This window comes from Callospermophilus lateralis, chromosome 3 (genome assembly GCF_048772815.1).
Source record: "Callospermophilus lateralis isolate mCalLat2 chromosome 3, mCalLat2.hap1, whole genome shotgun sequence".
Taxonomy (NCBI): Eukaryota; Metazoa; Chordata; class Mammalia; order Rodentia; family Sciuridae; genus Callospermophilus; species Callospermophilus lateralis.
Window position 1 is genome coordinate 102,211,669 of NC_135307.1, and position 17,931 is coordinate 102,229,599.

Genomic DNA, 17,931 nt, shown 5'->3' on the forward strand with positions numbered 1-17,931 from the left:
TGAAGTTAGCCAATCCCTAAAAAGAAATGCCGAATGTCTTCTTTGATATAAGGAGGGCGACTCAAAACAGAGCAGGGAGGAAGAGCATGAGAAGAAGATCACCATTAAGCAGGGATGAGAGGTGGGAGGGAAAGGGAGAGAGAAGGGGAATTGCAAGGAAGATGGAAGGAGACCCTCATGTCATACAAAATTACATAGAAGAGGAAGTGAGGGGAAAGGGGAAAAAAAAAACAAAAAGAGAGAAATGAATTACAGTAGATGGGGTAGAGAGAGAAGATGGGAGGGGAGGGGAAGGGAGGGGAGGGGGGGATAGTAGAGGATAGGAAAGGCAGCAGAATACAACAGACACTAGTATGCCAGTATGTATAAACGTGCATGTATAACCAATGTGATCCTGCCATCTGTACACGTGGTAAAAATAAGAATTCATACCCCACTTGAATCAAATGTATGAAATATGATATGTCAAGATCATTGTAATGTTTTGAACAACCAATAAAAAAAAAAGAGGGGTGAGGGTGGCCCGAACCCTTGGGTGTTGGTGGTGGTAGCTTGGGATAGAGCAGGTGACAGTTCAAGTTGTCCTGGGACACCAATAGATTCGTAGGTGACTAAGGAAGAAGCTTTTAGGAGAGGCGCGTAGCTGTGAAGGGGCCTAGTTGGGAGGAAGTCCTGCTTGCAGGTCAGGGAAGTGGGTTTCCAGGTGGTGCTTATTAAGGAATGTTTTAACATGGTCACCTCCTATATTCAGTCAAAATAACACCCCAGTTCACCTTTGCTGTCCTGTGACTTCTTGTGACCAAACAGGTTTCATTGCTCTCTTCCACATAACTGCCTCCCTCTCACTCCTCAGTTTTTGCTCCTCCTTTTTTTGTTCTAACTCCCTCTCTCCTTCTCCCCCCGCCCCATTCCTATTTAGTTTCTCCTGTTCTGCTCTGTGACCAAATCAGCTCTTCTGTTTTTCATCCAGTTATCCTTTCTGCATTGGAGAAGCATATTCTCTGACTGAGATGGGGCAGGAAAGGGCGGAGGACTGTCTTGTAGCAGCATCATTGGCTTATGGGGCTTGTTGACTGTTCCCATTTAAACTGTGCTCAGAGGTTGCATTCTCTGGGGAAGGTCTGCCTTCTATTTTGCCCAGCTCTTTACTTGCTTCTCCTGCCCACAAGGTACAGGCTGTAGGTTTTTGTTCTCCAGTTCTACCCTTTGGCTTATGGAAAATTGTCCACGGCTCATAAATTATCACTGTGTAGGTCATATTCACACTCCACCCTGTGCAGTGCCCTCAGGGTGGATCTTTCTGGGCCTCTCCTTGGGTTCCTGTGATGGGATGCTTCATGTTCACTGGCTCCCTGTTCCTCTTGGTGGAGGTAATCCAGGAGTAGTGTTTTCAGACCTGTCCACGATGTAGGCCAGGTGACCTGCTGAAGGACATGAGTAACTTTGCTCTGATTGCCCAACAGGCCGGGGGTGTAGGATGAGTCAGAAATTATAAGTGCCTGCCCCAGAGTGACCACATTGACCACAGCTGTGGTTTTGACTTCCTGGTGGCCTTTTAAAATGATGATCCTTTAAAAAAATTTTTTTAAACTTAGTTTTGCATTTGTAAGAAAATTGTAAAGAGAGTATAGAAAGGTCCCCTTTATATAGAAAACTCACAGTGTGTTTTCCCTATTATCAACATCAAACATTGAGATTGTTACAATCAATGGACAAAAATTATTAGTTAGAATTCATACTCTATTCATATTTTCTTGTTTTTTTTTTTTTTTTAATGTCCTTTTCTGTTCCAGAATCCCACATTACATTTAGTTGTTACATCTCCTTTTGTCTGTGAGAGTTTCTGAGATGTTCCTTGTTTTTGATGGCCTTGACTATTTTGAGATTAGGCATTTTACAGGATGTTTCTCTATTCAATTTGTCTTATTTTTTCCCCATGGTTATACTGGTGCTAGGAGTTTTAAGGAGGTAAAGTGATAAGGTGTTAGATTGTCATTTCTCATCACAGCACATATTATCAACATGAGTCATCACTATCCACGTTGATCTTGATAAAGTATGGACCTGGTTGAGGCAGGACTTGTCAAGTTTCTCCACATTGATCTGTATTTTCCCATACTGTAGTTTCTGGAAGGAAGTCACCATGTGCAGCCTGCTCTTAGACTGAGGAGCACATCCCCTCTCCCTTAGGGAGGGCAGAGTAAGTAAATTCCTCAGGATTCTTCTATATGGGAGATACCTTCCCAATTCGTATTTTTATTCAGTCATTTAAGTATGAACTTGTGGATATTTTATACTTTGGGTTATAAACAGTGCTACTTTATTTTGTTCTATCTTTGGCTGTTGGGAGCTCTTTCAGATGGCTGTTCTTTCCCTTTGACATTACTGTATCATTTTGGGTATTGTTTTTAAAACTCTTATTGAATTTTTGACACTATAGGATACTCTGTTCATCTTCTCATTTTTTTTTTTTTTTTTTTTTTTGCCCTTGTCTTAGGCTCAGTCATTTCTTCTAGGAGTCCTAGCTCCTTCTGTGGAGAATTTGTTGGCATTAGAAACCACGGTCTGTGTGCTAGGTTGCTCATTGCTACGAGGTATTGCTGCTTATAGACACTCAGTTGAAACAGCAAGGAAATACATGTCTGTGGCCTCATATATACTTGTTTTTAAATATTTCTATAAGTAACCTTCTGCGTATCAGACAAAACATGAATTCACACTGATGTCTCCAACTCTAATCTGTGCCACATGGATCATTTCAGACTTCTTACCTTGTATCTCTATTACCTCCCACTCTAACAGTGAGAGACAGGGTTCCTACTGCCTGACATCTATTTACTTAACTGTTCAGTTTTAGTATACATGAGTAGTGGTTTCAGAATTGTTAACACATCCCTCTATGGAAACAACTTAATCAACTATAGTGAAACATGTCCAGTTCTTTTCCTTTGTTTTTACAGATTCCACTCATTTCCTGAGTTACTTGGGTCAACTTCTTTCTTTCTCACCGCTTCCAAGAGGTTGTTTCATATATTTGTAGGGTATTTGATCTCATGGCTCTTTAAAGAGAGAAATGAAGTTGAAGATTCAGCCTTTAAAGAAATAAGTCAGAAAGAGCTTGTGAAAATTCTTTTTTTTTTTCTATCAAATATTTTGTGAGTTCATTCCTCTGGATAACAGGCTTCCTGTAATTTTTTTCCTCTTTGCTTGTTTTGATTCCCAACTATGTGCTATAGACTGAATATTTTATGTTCCTCTGCACTTCATTTTGGGGACTGAAGTCCTCCCAAAGTGATGGTGTTTAGAGATGAGATGTTGGGAGGAAATTGGGTCAGATTAGATGATGAGGGAGAAAGGGACCTTTCCTTTCCTCCATGTCCAGGCACTAATGAAGGCTGCGTAATGAGATAGCGAGAAGGTGGCCTCTGCAGGCCAGAAAGTGAGTCCTTATCAGGAACAGAATTAGCCAGCACCTAGTTCGTGGATTGCCAGCTGCCAGAATGGTGAAAAAATAATTTCTGTTTAAGTCACCCGCTCTGTGAAACTTTGTTGTGGCGGCTTGAGCTAAGACATCATGACATATAGAACAGGCTCTCCCACTTCCCTTTCTACCTGTGTGTGCATGTGAGCACTTACCGTGCTGTTTTGGAACAGGGCCTTGCGCGTGCTAGGCAAGCATTCTGCCACTGAGCTCAATCCCCAGATCCCACATTTTACCTTTAAACACAGAGACCCCTGGTTCCTCTAATGCACTGGGATAGGAGATGGGTTCTAGTAACATTCTTGGCAATGCATTTAGATGTGAGGGCTCCAGATTTACCTCTTGGTTGGAATTGTCTGAGGCTCTCTGTTGTGATTCTTTTTGTTAAAACAGGCATTAATATCAGGGTGATGCTTCTCAGTGGAAGGATTAGACTCATCTATTTGAAGGAAAACAACCCCTGCCACCAAGTATACTGAGCCTAATTTAAGCAGAAGGCCTGATTTTCACAGCAGGAAACCTACCAAAAAGGGCAGAGGAGAGGCCCACAGTGGGTGGCCTGGGACCTGGGTGGAGTCCTGGCTCTTTGGTGTGGCTTTGTATGGACTGGGCACAACGTATAGGTTCTTGCCGGAGAGGAGGATTGTGAGTGATTATGAATGTGAGTGATTGTGCAAAGGCCTCAGTTCAAGGCTTCCCTGAGGTCCCTTTTCTCCTGGGCACCAGCTGTGGGTTTCTAAGGCTTCTCTCTTTATTGCTCAGTGTTTTGACTGCTTCAGGGAATGTCAGGTCTCCTCATCGCAGCTCTCCTGCTCACGCCTCACACTTAGAGAAGTCCCAGGAGCTGTTCTCACTGGTTAGGCAACAAATGAAGCCTGCCGCTCCAGGGAAACGGGCCTTTCACTGTAGAGATGGGAGACTAATAAAACAACAACAAAACCCCTTAACGGCTAGGCAGGGACTTCCTTTCTTTGTTTCCCTTTTTTGTTTCTTCCTTTTCCTCTTTAGTTTTTTCTCCTTTCTTTGTAATGATTTAAAAAGAAAAAAAATATTGCCTGTTTCGTTTCACAACTTGACACCTGTTTTGATAGGAACGTCTACTTCCTGTCTCCCTCAGGACGTCACAGGACTGGGTACTCTTATCTGTGGCTTCACACCATGATTCCCACTGCTATGACTCTGAAGGCTCCTGTCAGAGATCTATACAGAAAGCTTGTTTTTTTTTTTTTAATACAGAAATCTTTTATAAGTTAGCCCCCAGAAGAACACTAAGACATTCAATACTTTTTGTAATGTGCTGCTTTCTATGTGGTCATCAGTTAACCACCCAAACTGAAGTGTGCGTGTTAATGTTCAACGTGGGGTTAATGTGCAGAGGATTGTTTTGGAAGTTACAGTTTAGGGTAGGTTAATGTTCAATGTAAAAGCACTTAGATGAGCACTTGGTACACAGTAAGCGTATTTAAGAGTTAATTACATTATTATTACTGAGAATTACAGAACTGTTCCCAGGCTGCCTATAGAGGCCCAGTGAGGTGAAGTTGAGGGACCAGTGTCAGTGTGGGCTTCAGATGGAGGAGGACAGACTGGAGTTGCTATGGTTGTGTTGCTGGCACAAGAGAAGTGATGATGGGCATGGTAATGGATCCCAGAATAGAGGTTTGGGTCTAAGAATTTGGAACTGAGAGCTTGAAAGTGCCTCATCTAAGGGAAGTTAAGGGTATGTTGGAAGGTACCCTCTGCCTGGAGTAGGATGGAGTGGGGGTAAAGGTGGGCATTAACAGTTTGAGGGGCTCTGTAGAGGAGGGGGACAAGGAATGACCTTTTTTTTTTGGTCTGGATTCTCTTATTGAGGCACATGTGGGCTTCCTCATTCTCTTGGTAGAGGGACTTCCTGAGGCTTCCACAGTTGATCTTTATTAAACACAGACCATACCTTCTCACCAGAAATCGCCATACTCTGAGAGGTTTGACAGTGACTTAGGACACCAGGCAACTTCCAGAGGGAAGAAAAAGTCACATTCCATAAAATTAAGTAACAATCTTGCTCAGCATTCTTTGAGTATGAATACCACGTTATACCTTTTTATTTGTGTCCTGCAGACTGCATTCCTGGGAGAGGAATCAGACCCAGCAGAGATTTCATCCAGGGGTTGGGATGTTTTCTGTGCTAGCCTTTTATTTCTGTTTTAATTCCTCGGATAGACTGTCTTTACTCCATTCTTTGGTTAGCCTACTGTGGTTGGGCCTCCATGCCTTTCACTCCAGTGTCAAAGTTCTTGTCAGGTCACCTTCAGGCTCCACCTCCCTAGTCTTTGGGTACTTACTTGCAGCATTTGGCTTATTGGATACCTTCTTTCCCCAAACACCACACTCTGCCTGCTTCCTCCAGCCCACTGGCTGCTCCTTCTCAGTTCTCTTTGCCTGCTTCTTCTCTTCTTGTCTTCTGAGTGTTGAGATGCTAGAGCAGACTCATTTGGATCATGTTAAATGCCGATAATGATTCAGTGAGGCTGGGACTGGGCCCATGAGTTTCTAATATTTCTAACAAGCTCCCTTATGTGGGTCAGTGGAGCACCCTGAGCAGCAGCAAGGGCCTGGACCTCTGCTCTTATTGGTGACTTCCCCCACCAAATTGAGATAGAACCAAGGTCTTACAAAGACCCATAATGCCCTATGATTTGACTCTGCCCCTACCCCTCCTCATCTCCCACAATGCTCTGGCCAACTCGGTTTTCTTGCTGGTCATCTGAAGTGCCTAGCACATTCTTCCCTCAGGACTCTCGGCTTGTTTTCTCTACCTGGTGTTTGCTCAGCTTATGAAGGGCTCATCACCTCTCACAAGTCAATTGCTCCCTTCTTGGACAGGCCTTTTTCAACATCTCTGTCTGGGATGGACCATTACCACCACTTTCCCTGCTTCATTTTCTTCATATCATGTACCACTCTGACTTCCTTCTTCACTCTCCCTACTGGAATGCAAATTCTATAGGGGCAAGGACTATGTCTCTCCATGTAAGTGCTGTAGAAGAGTGCCCAGCACTATCATAGGCTCGTAGGAATTTGTTAGTCATCAAATGAAACATCAGTTTCAGCATATCCTGACTGAGCTGATGACCACTGGTCACTACCACTTGAGTCCAGTGCCCTTGTTTATAATGTGTTGTATGTCAGGTTATAATATTCTAATTATCATGAGCTATTGGAAAGAACCAAGGTAGACTTGGGCACCTAAAGGATTCTTTCACACGATGGGAAGAAACAGTGGGATTATGGCAGAGTGAACACATGAAAGTTTCATAATCATAGGGTTAAAAAAACTATGGAAAATTATGGCATCCCCCTATATGAGGTAATGGGTATGCAATGACACCATGAGGACTCGTCCTAGACAATTCCTGTTCATTGCCACATATGGTGGTGTAGTTTCAGCAAAATTATCATTGCTCTGCATATTAAAGTAATGTGAATTTGAATTATTAGTTTTTAAATTGTACTTGTATTTAGTATAGAGTTTTGCTTTGGTTGTAGTGAAACAAAAACTATAGTAGTTTTGCATTTGTACATGTTATGAGAAACATTAAATGAATACTAAAGGTCTTTTAAGTTTTCTTGAAAGGCACCTGTATATTATATAAGCTCGTGAAAGTCTAAAATAGGATTAAGCAATATTGAAGGTGTGGTTGAGAACAAGAACATTCAGGAAAAGTTCTTAAGTTCTAACAGTGCTTGTGAAGAGCTATTTTTAACAAAATAAATATGATAGACTGAGTAGACTATTAAATTTTAGCATGCTTTTGGAGCAATAATGTAGCTCAGTAGCTCGATGGTACAGCATGTGTGTAGCATGCACAAGGCCCTGGGTTTGATTGCTAGCACACCTCATTCCCAAGAAAAGCATTCTTTCAAGAGTGAGATCTAAATTATTCACATTCATAGGAATACAAAAGAATATACTAACAAACCCAAAAAGATTAAATATGTATTTTTTAAATTTGCATAATTGAAGCTTCAATTTTGGATTATTGATTGAATTTCTGATTATTAAAGAACATTATGATTTGTGAAACTTTCTAGTTGAAACATCTGTATAAAATAAAGATATTTAAATATGAAATAAAGGTAGTGAAATGGATGGCCTTTACCTACCAACTCCAGGGCCTTGATTAGGAAGGGTAGCTGGTCAAGACTCTCAGTTGTGATTTATGCACAGGCCCTTCTATCTTTCCCTGGCTTCTAGAGAACAAAGATGAAATTGGGGGCCAAGATGGAGACACATTCTTGTTGTGAAAGGGGAGAGCATGGTCTTCCTCCTACACACATATTCATCTGAATATGTGCCCATTTGCCCCAATGATGTAGGACTGAGATACCAGGGAGCATGGGGCAGAGGAAGAGCAGGATGTGAGGCTGGGGTGGGACAAGTGGTGCCATAGGAAGGAGGAAGGGCGCTGGGGACCACAGAGATGCTCAGAACAGCCCAGTGAATGGCCGCCCCCCCAGCAACTTGGGTAACAGCAAACAATCTTCAGAATTTGGGGTGGCTTTGCAGACTGAGTTTGGATAGTCCCCCTGTTCTTACCATCCAGTCAAGAGAATTCCAGGGAGGAACTGGGGAGCAAGATCTCTGGTGTCAGCAATTCTGGGAACAATAACTATCTTGAACAACAACTGCATTGACACACCTAGGAATCTGCTGTTTCTATTTTAGAAGGCTTATGTTAATTTAGTTTTTAATATACTGGGTGGCTACACGGTATTTTTTTTTTTTAAACAGTCACATTCTGCACTATTTTTTTTTTTGAAGAGATAAATGATCTTCCTTTCTTTTTTAATTAGTTCTGATCAGTTAGTTATACATGACAGTAGAAAGCTCTTCAATTCATTGTACACAAATGGAGCAGAATTTTTCATTTCTGGTTGTGCATGAAGTGGAGTCACACCATTCACGCAATCATACATGTACCTAGGGTAATGATGTTCATCTCATTCCATCATCTTTCCTACCCACCTTCCTGCACTGTTTAGTAGGTTTCTGAGGATAAATTCAGGTGCATGTCATTGATAGCATAGTCTCTCTGAGATCTGTGCAAACACTGACTCCTGCATTTCTGATTTGTGAACTGAAGACTGTGGGAAGGTTGCACTATGGGGGCACATCCCAGATGGTTCTGAATTTGGTGGTCATCTGGCCAAGTTTGCTCATGATGCAAATTCTCTCACCTTTTTCCCTGATGAGGATTGCAGATGGACAGGTCTCCCTGGTTGGTTCTCTTGTTTTGAGTGACTGAGAGATGTTCTACAGAAGGCAGTGTATTTCAGAGGAGACTATATAGCTTTGGAATTTGCTTGACAGAAATCTTCTTTGAGGATGTTCTGGGAACTGGGCACGTTACAGTTGATGCTGAAATTCCACAGTACCTCTTTACCTCCTTAACAGATGCTCAGTAACCCCAGGGCCTATTTTCTGCTTTTGGAACACAGCACACTTAGGACCTGGAAGCTGGAAGTGGGAGGAAAAGTGACAATGGAGCTGTGGATCTGGTTCTTTTTCTTTTTGATCTTTTTTTAGTTGTCAATGGACCTTAATTTAATTAATTTATTTATATGTGGTGCAGAGGATCAAACCCAGGACCTTGGACATGCCAGGCGAGCGCTCTACCACTGAGCCACAACCGCAGCCCATGGTTCTTATATTTTAAACAGTTTAAAGTATTGTGGCTGGAGATACCTGAAGAATGGGTATTTGTTAAAGGAAACTTGAGTTTTTATTTTTTACATTGTTCAAGTGTTTAAAGGGAATTTAGAGAGTTGTGTGCCTTGAACCTTATTAATTCATTCACCCCTTAATTTATTCAGTGCCTACTGCATGTGGGACACTTTTCTGGGTGCTGGATATATGGCAAGGAGCAAGGTGTGACTGAGGAGTGACACTTCCACTGAGACTGACCAGACAGGGGGTTGCCTATTGGCACAGCAGGACATGTGTTTTGGTCCGCAGCCCTCTAGGGACCATGACAGCATAGTCATACCAGATAACTGTGGGTGGCAAAACCTGGGAAGACTTCAGGAAGGGGCTCGGGTCTTGGAGGCAGAAGGTCAGGGTCTGACTCCCAGGGCTGTTCTGACCAACCCAGATGTGAGCCTTGGAGAACATTACTGACCCACCAGAGTTTACACATTTCTAAGGCAGAGAAAAAAAAAAAGTCCCTCAGGTTTCCTGAGGTCACATCCAATCAGACAAGATGATATAGAGACAGCACCTCATGTCACAGCCTGCCTGGCACCACGAGGGACGGCGAGCATGCCAGATTCACTGGTTGAAAAATCTTAAAACATGGTTGTTGGGACAAGACCTACAGACCAGAGAAGTCACTACTGGTGGCCCATTCTGAGCTAGGTGGAGTTGACTGTGCTGGATGCCCCTGAGAACAGGAAGCTACTGGAGAATCTGAACCTGGGGGGCGGGGGCGGGGAGCTGGTCTTCACAGGTAAAAGGTTTCACTGGAGGCAGATTGTGTTGAAAGAAAAGGGATAAAAACAGGGTCTGACAGCACAGTGTGAGGTTAGAAGCTTCTCTTGCTGGGACCTGCAAAAGTCCTCCCTTCCTCTTGGTGGCCCAGGAAGATGGTGTTGATGGCGGTAACGTGAACATGAGCGTTGGGTGTGGGGTTTCAGCCTTGACGATAGTGTAACTTGGGGCAAGACAGAAATCAAGAAGACACCATCTGGTTTTTGGAAGTAATTTATTTCTTGGACATTTTGGCTTCAGTGTAGGTTTAGGTAAATATATCAGGAATGGCAAGCAGGTTTTATTTTGGGTTGTGCCTCCACTGATCAATTGGCAGTGACTGCAGAGGTATACTGTTGAGGAGTCTGAAGCCAGATTTGGGCTTAGGGAGAAAATGCTGTTTAAGTCTTTGGGCTTATTGTTGTGCTTTGCTTTGGGTTTAGGATTCATACAGGAAACTATAGCACAAATGGCACAGATCTGTTGTCTCTGGTTAGGACCTTTTCTTTCTCTTTTTCTTTTGTACTACAGACTAAATCCAGGGCATTAGCTATTTATTTTTTTAATTTTTAATTTCTAATTTTTTTTTTGAGAGAGAGAGAGAGGAGAGAGAGAGAGAGAGAGAGAGAGAAAGAGAGAGAGAGAGAGAGAGAGAGAGAGAGAGAGAGAGAGAGAGAATGAATTTTAATATTTATTTTTCAGTTTTTCACTGGACACAACATCTTTGTTTTTGTATGTGGGGGGAATCGAACCCGGGCCACATGCGTGCCAGGCCAGTGCGCTACCGCTTGAGCCACATCCCCAGCCCTCTTTTTATTTTTTATTTTGAGGTAGAGTCTTACCTAGTTGCCCAGAAGCTGGGATTACAGATATGCGTCATTGAACTTGGCTGGTTAGGAACTTTTCTATGCACATGGTAATTTGAAGATGCTCAGTTGTTCACTCAACAGATGTTTACTTGCTGTTGTTTTTTTGTGGTCCTGGGGATTGAACTCAGGGCCTCATGCACTAGGCAAATGCTCTACCATTGAGCTACACCCGCTAGCCCCAGCAAATATTTATTAAATCTCTACTGTGGACACAGCATTGTACTTTAGATTCTTAGCCCTCTACTTTCTTAATTAGTTAATAAATTATTTCAGGATGGTGGTGACCTTTTTGCCTCTGCCTCATAAGTATTTAAAAACATTTTATGAACAAAGTTAGCTTTCTTGTGGCCACATTGAATTGTTTTGTTTTCTAACTCCTGTTATTTCATTTAGCATATACTATATGATTTAATTTTCTCCATTACCATTTGAAGTCACCATTGCTAACCTAATCTTTAGAGATAGGAAAACACTTGGAAGTTGATGAGTGTATCCAGCCAGGATTTGACCTGAGTCCAATGTTAGAAATGCTTTTTGCCCTGCCCCAGATCTGGGCAGAATTGTTGCTGTCTTCAGAACTACACTCTTCCGGCTCTCAGCTCTGCATTGCTGGAAGAACTTGTAGAAATCATTTGAAGGGTCAAGAAGGAAACGTATCTTAAGCTTTTTATTTTTTAATATGAATTTTATATTTTATTCAAAGACTGTGAGGAACATAAGATGTTAATCACTGGATTTTAAATTTGGGAACATGAACACCATACAATGGTGATCTATATATGCTTCTGGGTAAGAGAAGTGGGATGGCTGGAGACCCATCTGGAAAGGAGACAGACAGACTTATAGAGGGAGATGGGGGATCCTCAGAGGAGAGCCAGCTTGGCGCCTATATCACCTGGGTTAGTCCCAGTGATCCTGATCTTCAGACTACTGTTTGAAGGTCTCCAAGGGTCTCCAATGTAGTAAAAGGACCTTCTCACAGGTCTTTCATTCTTTTTTTTTTTTTTTTTCATAAAGACAGTATTTTAAAATTTATTCTTATTTATTTATTTATCATTGATTTTTAAAAAAATAAATGACAGTGGAATGCATTACAACTCTTATTACACATATACAGCACAATTTTTCATATCTCTGGTTGTATATAAAGTATGTTGACACCAATTCGTGTCTTCATATGCGTACTTTGGATAATGATGTCCATCACATTCCACCATCCTTGCTAACCCCCTGCCCCCTCCCTTTCCCTCCCACCCCTCTTCATTCTATCTTGCACCATCCTTTGGTACAAGGTGGATTTAATGGGGAGCTGTATAACTCAGTATTAAAAATTTTGATATTTTTCCAAATATATATGTTGTCATTCTCAAGCCTTAAGTTTCCTTGCGATATGGTTTTCCCAGGGAGTTATAAAAAGTTGACTGTATGCAAAGACATTTCCTTGCAAATAGTGAAAATTTGGTTAATTTCCTACATTTGCACTCAAAAGAGACAGAGCATGGAGCTAGTTTAGGTAAGGCTGGCTCTTCCTGTCGCATCTGGGAATACATCAAAACTGGTCTGTGGTTTGCTCTGCTTAGGTTTTCCACACCCTGATCTTTCACTCTTACTTTTCATTTTTAGTTGAAGTTCTGATACAGATATTCCCACACACAAAATCATGGCTTCCCATCAGTCCCACAGACCTGTCCTTTAGAAGGGGTTGTTTGATCTACCATTTAGAAGTTTTAACTTGAGATTATTGTTAGACTGGCAGCAGTGTTCCTCTGAATGAGACAGTCATAGGATCCCACTCAGGGGAATTGCTTTTTGGTTTGTAGCTCACTTATTTCCTGGAAGTAAGCTCCAGAGTTTACTGAGGCTCATTAGCTTCCCACCTCAGCTTTTGTTGTTGTCCTAAATGTCTTACATGATAAAATGGAATGATTCACTCAAAGCAAGCATACGCAGACTGGTCCCTCTCCAGTGCCAGGTACTGAGCTGGGTGCTTGGCACTGCTGTTCTTAGGATGGAAGGGCAAGCCATGATGTAAAGGTTTCAGGTTGCCTGACTGCATTTCCTCAGGAGCCTTGTGGACTTCTGGCATGACTGGTGCATGTGCATCCAGGCTTTGGAGGTGCCACTGGGACCCAGAGTGGAGAGGCAGGGATGTATGCACCGGCATTACGTGACTAATCTCCATGCTCACTGATCACATGTGGTGGCTCAGGGAGAGGAAGTGTTTCCATCTGGCATCCGTAGATCTTCCAAGAGCTAAGCTCTTTGTTCCTACAAACACACTCATTGATCTCGCTAACTAAAGCAATTATCGTCATTTAGCAGTCTTTGCATAAAGCATTATTTCCACTCCAAAACACCACTTTTATTTGCCAAGTGCCACAATGTTGCATCCTGGCAATTGATCAGCTTTTACTGCCAAATTATGTAAGCCCTTGGTTGGTCTCAGTCCCCGGCAGAGCGAATGTGTCTGTGGTGTGTGTTAGGATCGTCAATGTGGCCCCATGCCTGGAAGTGGAGAACAGCTGTCTTTAAATTCGTTAATTAATTCACTGTTTACACTGTGATTGGGAAGGAAATCCGCATTTGCTTAAGACACCAGTGCCCAGCTGAGAAATATCGTTCTCTGAAAATATTAGATTGAGGTTTGTTGTCAAGGAAATGTAAATTGTGGACGTTTCAAGAAAATCAAATATGAGGATTAATTTACCAACAGGGAGCTAAGATTGTAATAAACCAAGGTGGCCTTATTCAAAGATTGAAATGTAATTAGTGTTGACTGTAGTAGCAGCAGCAGCAGCTATTGAAAAGGACTATAAAACCCTGGACAAGACTTTATTAATAAATATTAGAAGAAATATTTTCATGGAAAAGTTGGCATCATCACAAGGAGAGATTATTGGTGAGAAAAATAATCCTATTTAGTAAATACCACCTGAGAAAAGCATCCCCATAGATAAATTTGTGCAGAAACTCTTTAAAAAAAAGTTTTATAGTTGAATGTGGAGCTTAGTGGTAGAGTGCTTACTTAGCATGTTTGAGGTCCATTACTCCCCCTCCAAGTTATTATAAACTTTAATAAATATGAATACTTCTAGACTTCTAAACACCCCAAATGAAACATGCCAATGCTGCCCGACCAGAAAGGGGTCAAGACACAGTGGTTATTTTGGTCTTGCTTCATCAGTCTGTACATATCCTTGGAATTGAGATATTTTACTGTGTGTATATGTATTCCTTTTTCTTTTTCTTTTTGGTGTTGGGGATTGAACCCAGGTGTTATGCGTACTTGGCACGTGCTCTGCCACTGAGCTGCATCCCCAGCTTGAGTTTTGCCATATTAGTTAGCCATGTGGGGGCTAGGTAAGTTTAAAAGTTGATCTTCTTTTCAAAATCCTACTAAAGTGATAGGAAAGAACACAGAAGGTAAAGATGGCCGTGGAGGAGAGCCTGGCAACAAATGGAGGTGTGATAATTGACTTGGCAGAGTGAGAGATGCTTCAACCTAATGTGCCTGTGCTGTGGCAGTGAGGTGATTTACCTGTAGAGCTGCTGGGAGTCTCAGACATGGAGAGCATCAGCTCCTGGAGAAGGCTGGGGAGATGGGCCACAGTCTGGGGAATTAGTTAAGAACTTTGAGAACTGGAGTTGTTAGACATCCAGAATCTTCTCTACAACCTGGGTATGGGGCACCTGTCCATCCCTGCCCCCTCCCCTGCCCCAGCATCAGAGGGATGGACACTGGAATAGTAGTGAAGGGGGGTGTAAGTGACTGATGAGACTGATACCCACGGGGACCTCCAGTTGTCTTCTGCCCTGTCTCACATTGCCAGCAGCCGGGCATGGACAGCCCTGTAATGTATTGGAGAATTCTTTTCAGGGAAAGTTGAATTACTCCAGAAATCATGTCCCCAGATACTGAAATTTGATGATTCCTGCATGGGAAGGTCTACCCCCCCCCCCCACACACACTAATTGAGGCTCACAAGTTAATAAGTCCTACACACACACACACACACACACACACACACACACACACCTCCAATGTGCTTTAGACCCTCATTCAGGATCAGGCAGCCCCAAACCACAAGTCATATTAAGAATATAAAAGACATATAATTAAAACAAACCAGGAAAGAAAATCTTCTCAGAAAATGATGTTGAAGAAAGCAGAGGAAAACATGTGTCTTGAGAAAAGTTATTTTCAGAGAAAGAAAAGCTATTTCATACAGAAAATAAGAACAGCATTAATGAAAGAGAAACAATTAGAGAACAATTAAGAGCCGTTGAAAATTGCTTTAATTTGGAAAAAGCATTGAGGATGTATCTCTTAAGAAGTGGAACAAAACAGATGGTGTTGGGAGGTTAGTAGAATGAGAAATTTTTATGATGTGTCATCTACCATATGTAAAACTGATAAGTGGAGAAGTCTCAGCTAGGAATATTATTTAGCAACAAGGAGGGTAAGTACTAGAAGAAACAGTAAAATTTCCAGTTGCTTTCCTCTGGGAAATATGTTTGGGATTGGGGAAGGGAAGCTAGAAAATATTGGTTTTCATTACATCTTATTTGACTCTGATTAAAAATTTTAAAAATATTAGTATAATTGAAAATGAAAGGAGGCATAATGAAATATTTAGAGTTGTTGAGACAGTGATAAACATCACAGATTAATGTGACTGTTTGAGTTGTCTTCATTGGCATGTTGAGAGATATCTAATATTACATTTGAAAAATAATCACTGAGCAAAAACCAACAGCACCATGCTAATAATTGGAGACTGAGTATATCAAGAAAGTCCTATAACAAGTCATACAAAATAAGGGTATGCTATTGCTGAATTAATTAGTGTTAAGTTTGCACTAGTGGGTATATTTTTGAATGCCATACCTTAAAGTACAGGCTACACCTGGCATCCATGAAGCTTTAACAAATATTATCTACTACATATTTGCCCACAAAAGAAATCTCAACTTTAAGAAGAAAGAAATAATATAAGAAGAAAGAAATAATAAGAGGCTTTATTTTTTGACTACAATTCAAGCAGAACTTAATACCATCAAGAAACAAACACAATGAAATATTGGATATGAAAACAAAACAAAACAACAAACAAACCTTCTTAAAAACAATTCTTGGGTCAAAGAAAGAATTAAAACCACAAATGGAAACTATCTAGAACATAGCCATAGAAACATTACTAGGGTAGAAACTATTGCCTGCCTTCCCTATGTCCATTCCTCTCTTGTTTTACTAATGTTCAGAGTGTCAATGACCAGCTACAAGACCCTGTTTCTCATACCACCTCACTACTGCAGGTGGCCATTTGATTAAGTTCTCACCAAAAAGGTTTAAGAGATTATTGGTAGGTGGGCTTCCAGGAAAACTTAAAAAGAAGTTTGACGGCACAATCCTGTTGAAGTGTTTGGCATACGTGATACTGGATTAGCTACCTTGTTGTCTTTGCCAGAGGTAGAGAAGTGGAAAGATAAGAAGTATTTTCCATGAAATCTTGCAGTCCATACCAGTCCTGGACTTCCTACATCTGGGGGAAAATTTTTGACGTCTTAGGCTGCTATTTGGGATCTCTTTGTTAATAGTAGCCCCAGTAATTCCTAAGTGACAATTATACATTGTGATTAAAGAACAAAAATAAACAAATGAAGTATTCAAGTCAAGAAGTTAGAAATAGAATAACAAAATAAAATGGAAGAAAGCAGAAGGAAATACTATAGTTCCTCCTTAGCTATGGTTTCAGTTACTTGCAATCAATTTTGTTCTGAAAATATTAATATCCAGAAATAACTCTCAAGTTTTAAATTAACATGCTGGTTTCGAGTAGCATGACAAATTTTCATATCATCCTGCCTAAGGTGTGAGTCATCCCTTTGTGCAGTATGTCCATGCTGTATATGCTACCCATCCAGTACTCACTTAGAAGCCATCTAGATTATCACACTGTCTGTTATGGTATTCCAGTGTTTGTGTGTGTGTAACCCTTATTTTATTTGATAATGATCCCAAAGTGAAAAAATAGTGATGCTGGTGCTTTGGATATGGCAAAGAGAAGCTACAAAGTGCTTTCTTTAAGTGAAAAGGTAAAAGATATTTTGAGAGACCATATGCACATAACTTATTATAGTATAATTATTCTATTTCTGTTGACCTCTTAATGTGCCTAATTTATAAATTAAGCTTTATCATAGGTGTGTATGTATAGGAACAATACCTATATATAGGGTTCAATACTTTTCACAGTTTTTGGCATTTGCTGAGGTTTTTAAATAAGGGGGGCAGGGCTACTGCAATAAAAATCAAACTAGAGCTCGATAAATTAGAAAACTAATGGAAATGTTTGATAAATATAAGAAGTAATTCTTTAGAGGAACAATTTAAAAAAATACAAATCAGTGTAATCAAATAGAAGAAAGCACAAATAATATTAGATAATGAGAAATACAGGGGAAGTGAAATGATTTATCCTTTACAAAGCTCTGTATAATAAACTTCAAAATGTGGATAGACTAGAGGAAGACAGTCATCTATCAGATTGACTCCAAATTAGATTGACTCCAAATTAGAAAGAAAACTCAAAAGGGCCCTACAGGTGACAAATGAGACAGCTATTATCCCCATTATTATTCTTTGCTGCTATGGTTTTTCAGAGAAGTGAGTTTCTGCTGGGAACACCTCTGTGCATGGGCGGGGTGTGCGTCCTGCTTGGTGAACTGTTTATTGGCAGGCATCTGACAAGGGTGGTCACACTCTGGAAAGTGAAGGCAATGATTTTTGGCATCCATCACAAAATTCAAAGCCCTGAATTGTCATTTTTTTTAAAAAAATAATGGTTTTCAGATTGATATGCTTCTCGAACTGTTTTGGGAAGAAAAAGAACAGCTTGAGAAAACTTTCAAATCATTTACTGATAGTTTCACAAACAACTGACTGCTTTGGGTAAAAGTGTTTTAAATAGTGCATTCAAATAGTTTTGAAGATTTTAAAGTGGGATTGTGCATAAAAATGTTTAAAAGTGAGAGGAAAATTAACAATGTAAAAAAAAAAAGAAAATTAC

At 40.8% G+C, this 17,931-nt stretch overlaps 1 protein-coding gene across 2 annotated transcripts in view; it reads left to right on the top strand.

Moving 5' to 3' along the window:
* Cgnl1 (cingulin like 1) overlaps nt 1-17,931 on the top strand; it is a 151,523-nt gene that overhangs the window by 33,718 nt on the left and 99,874 nt on the right. The window lies entirely within an intron of this gene.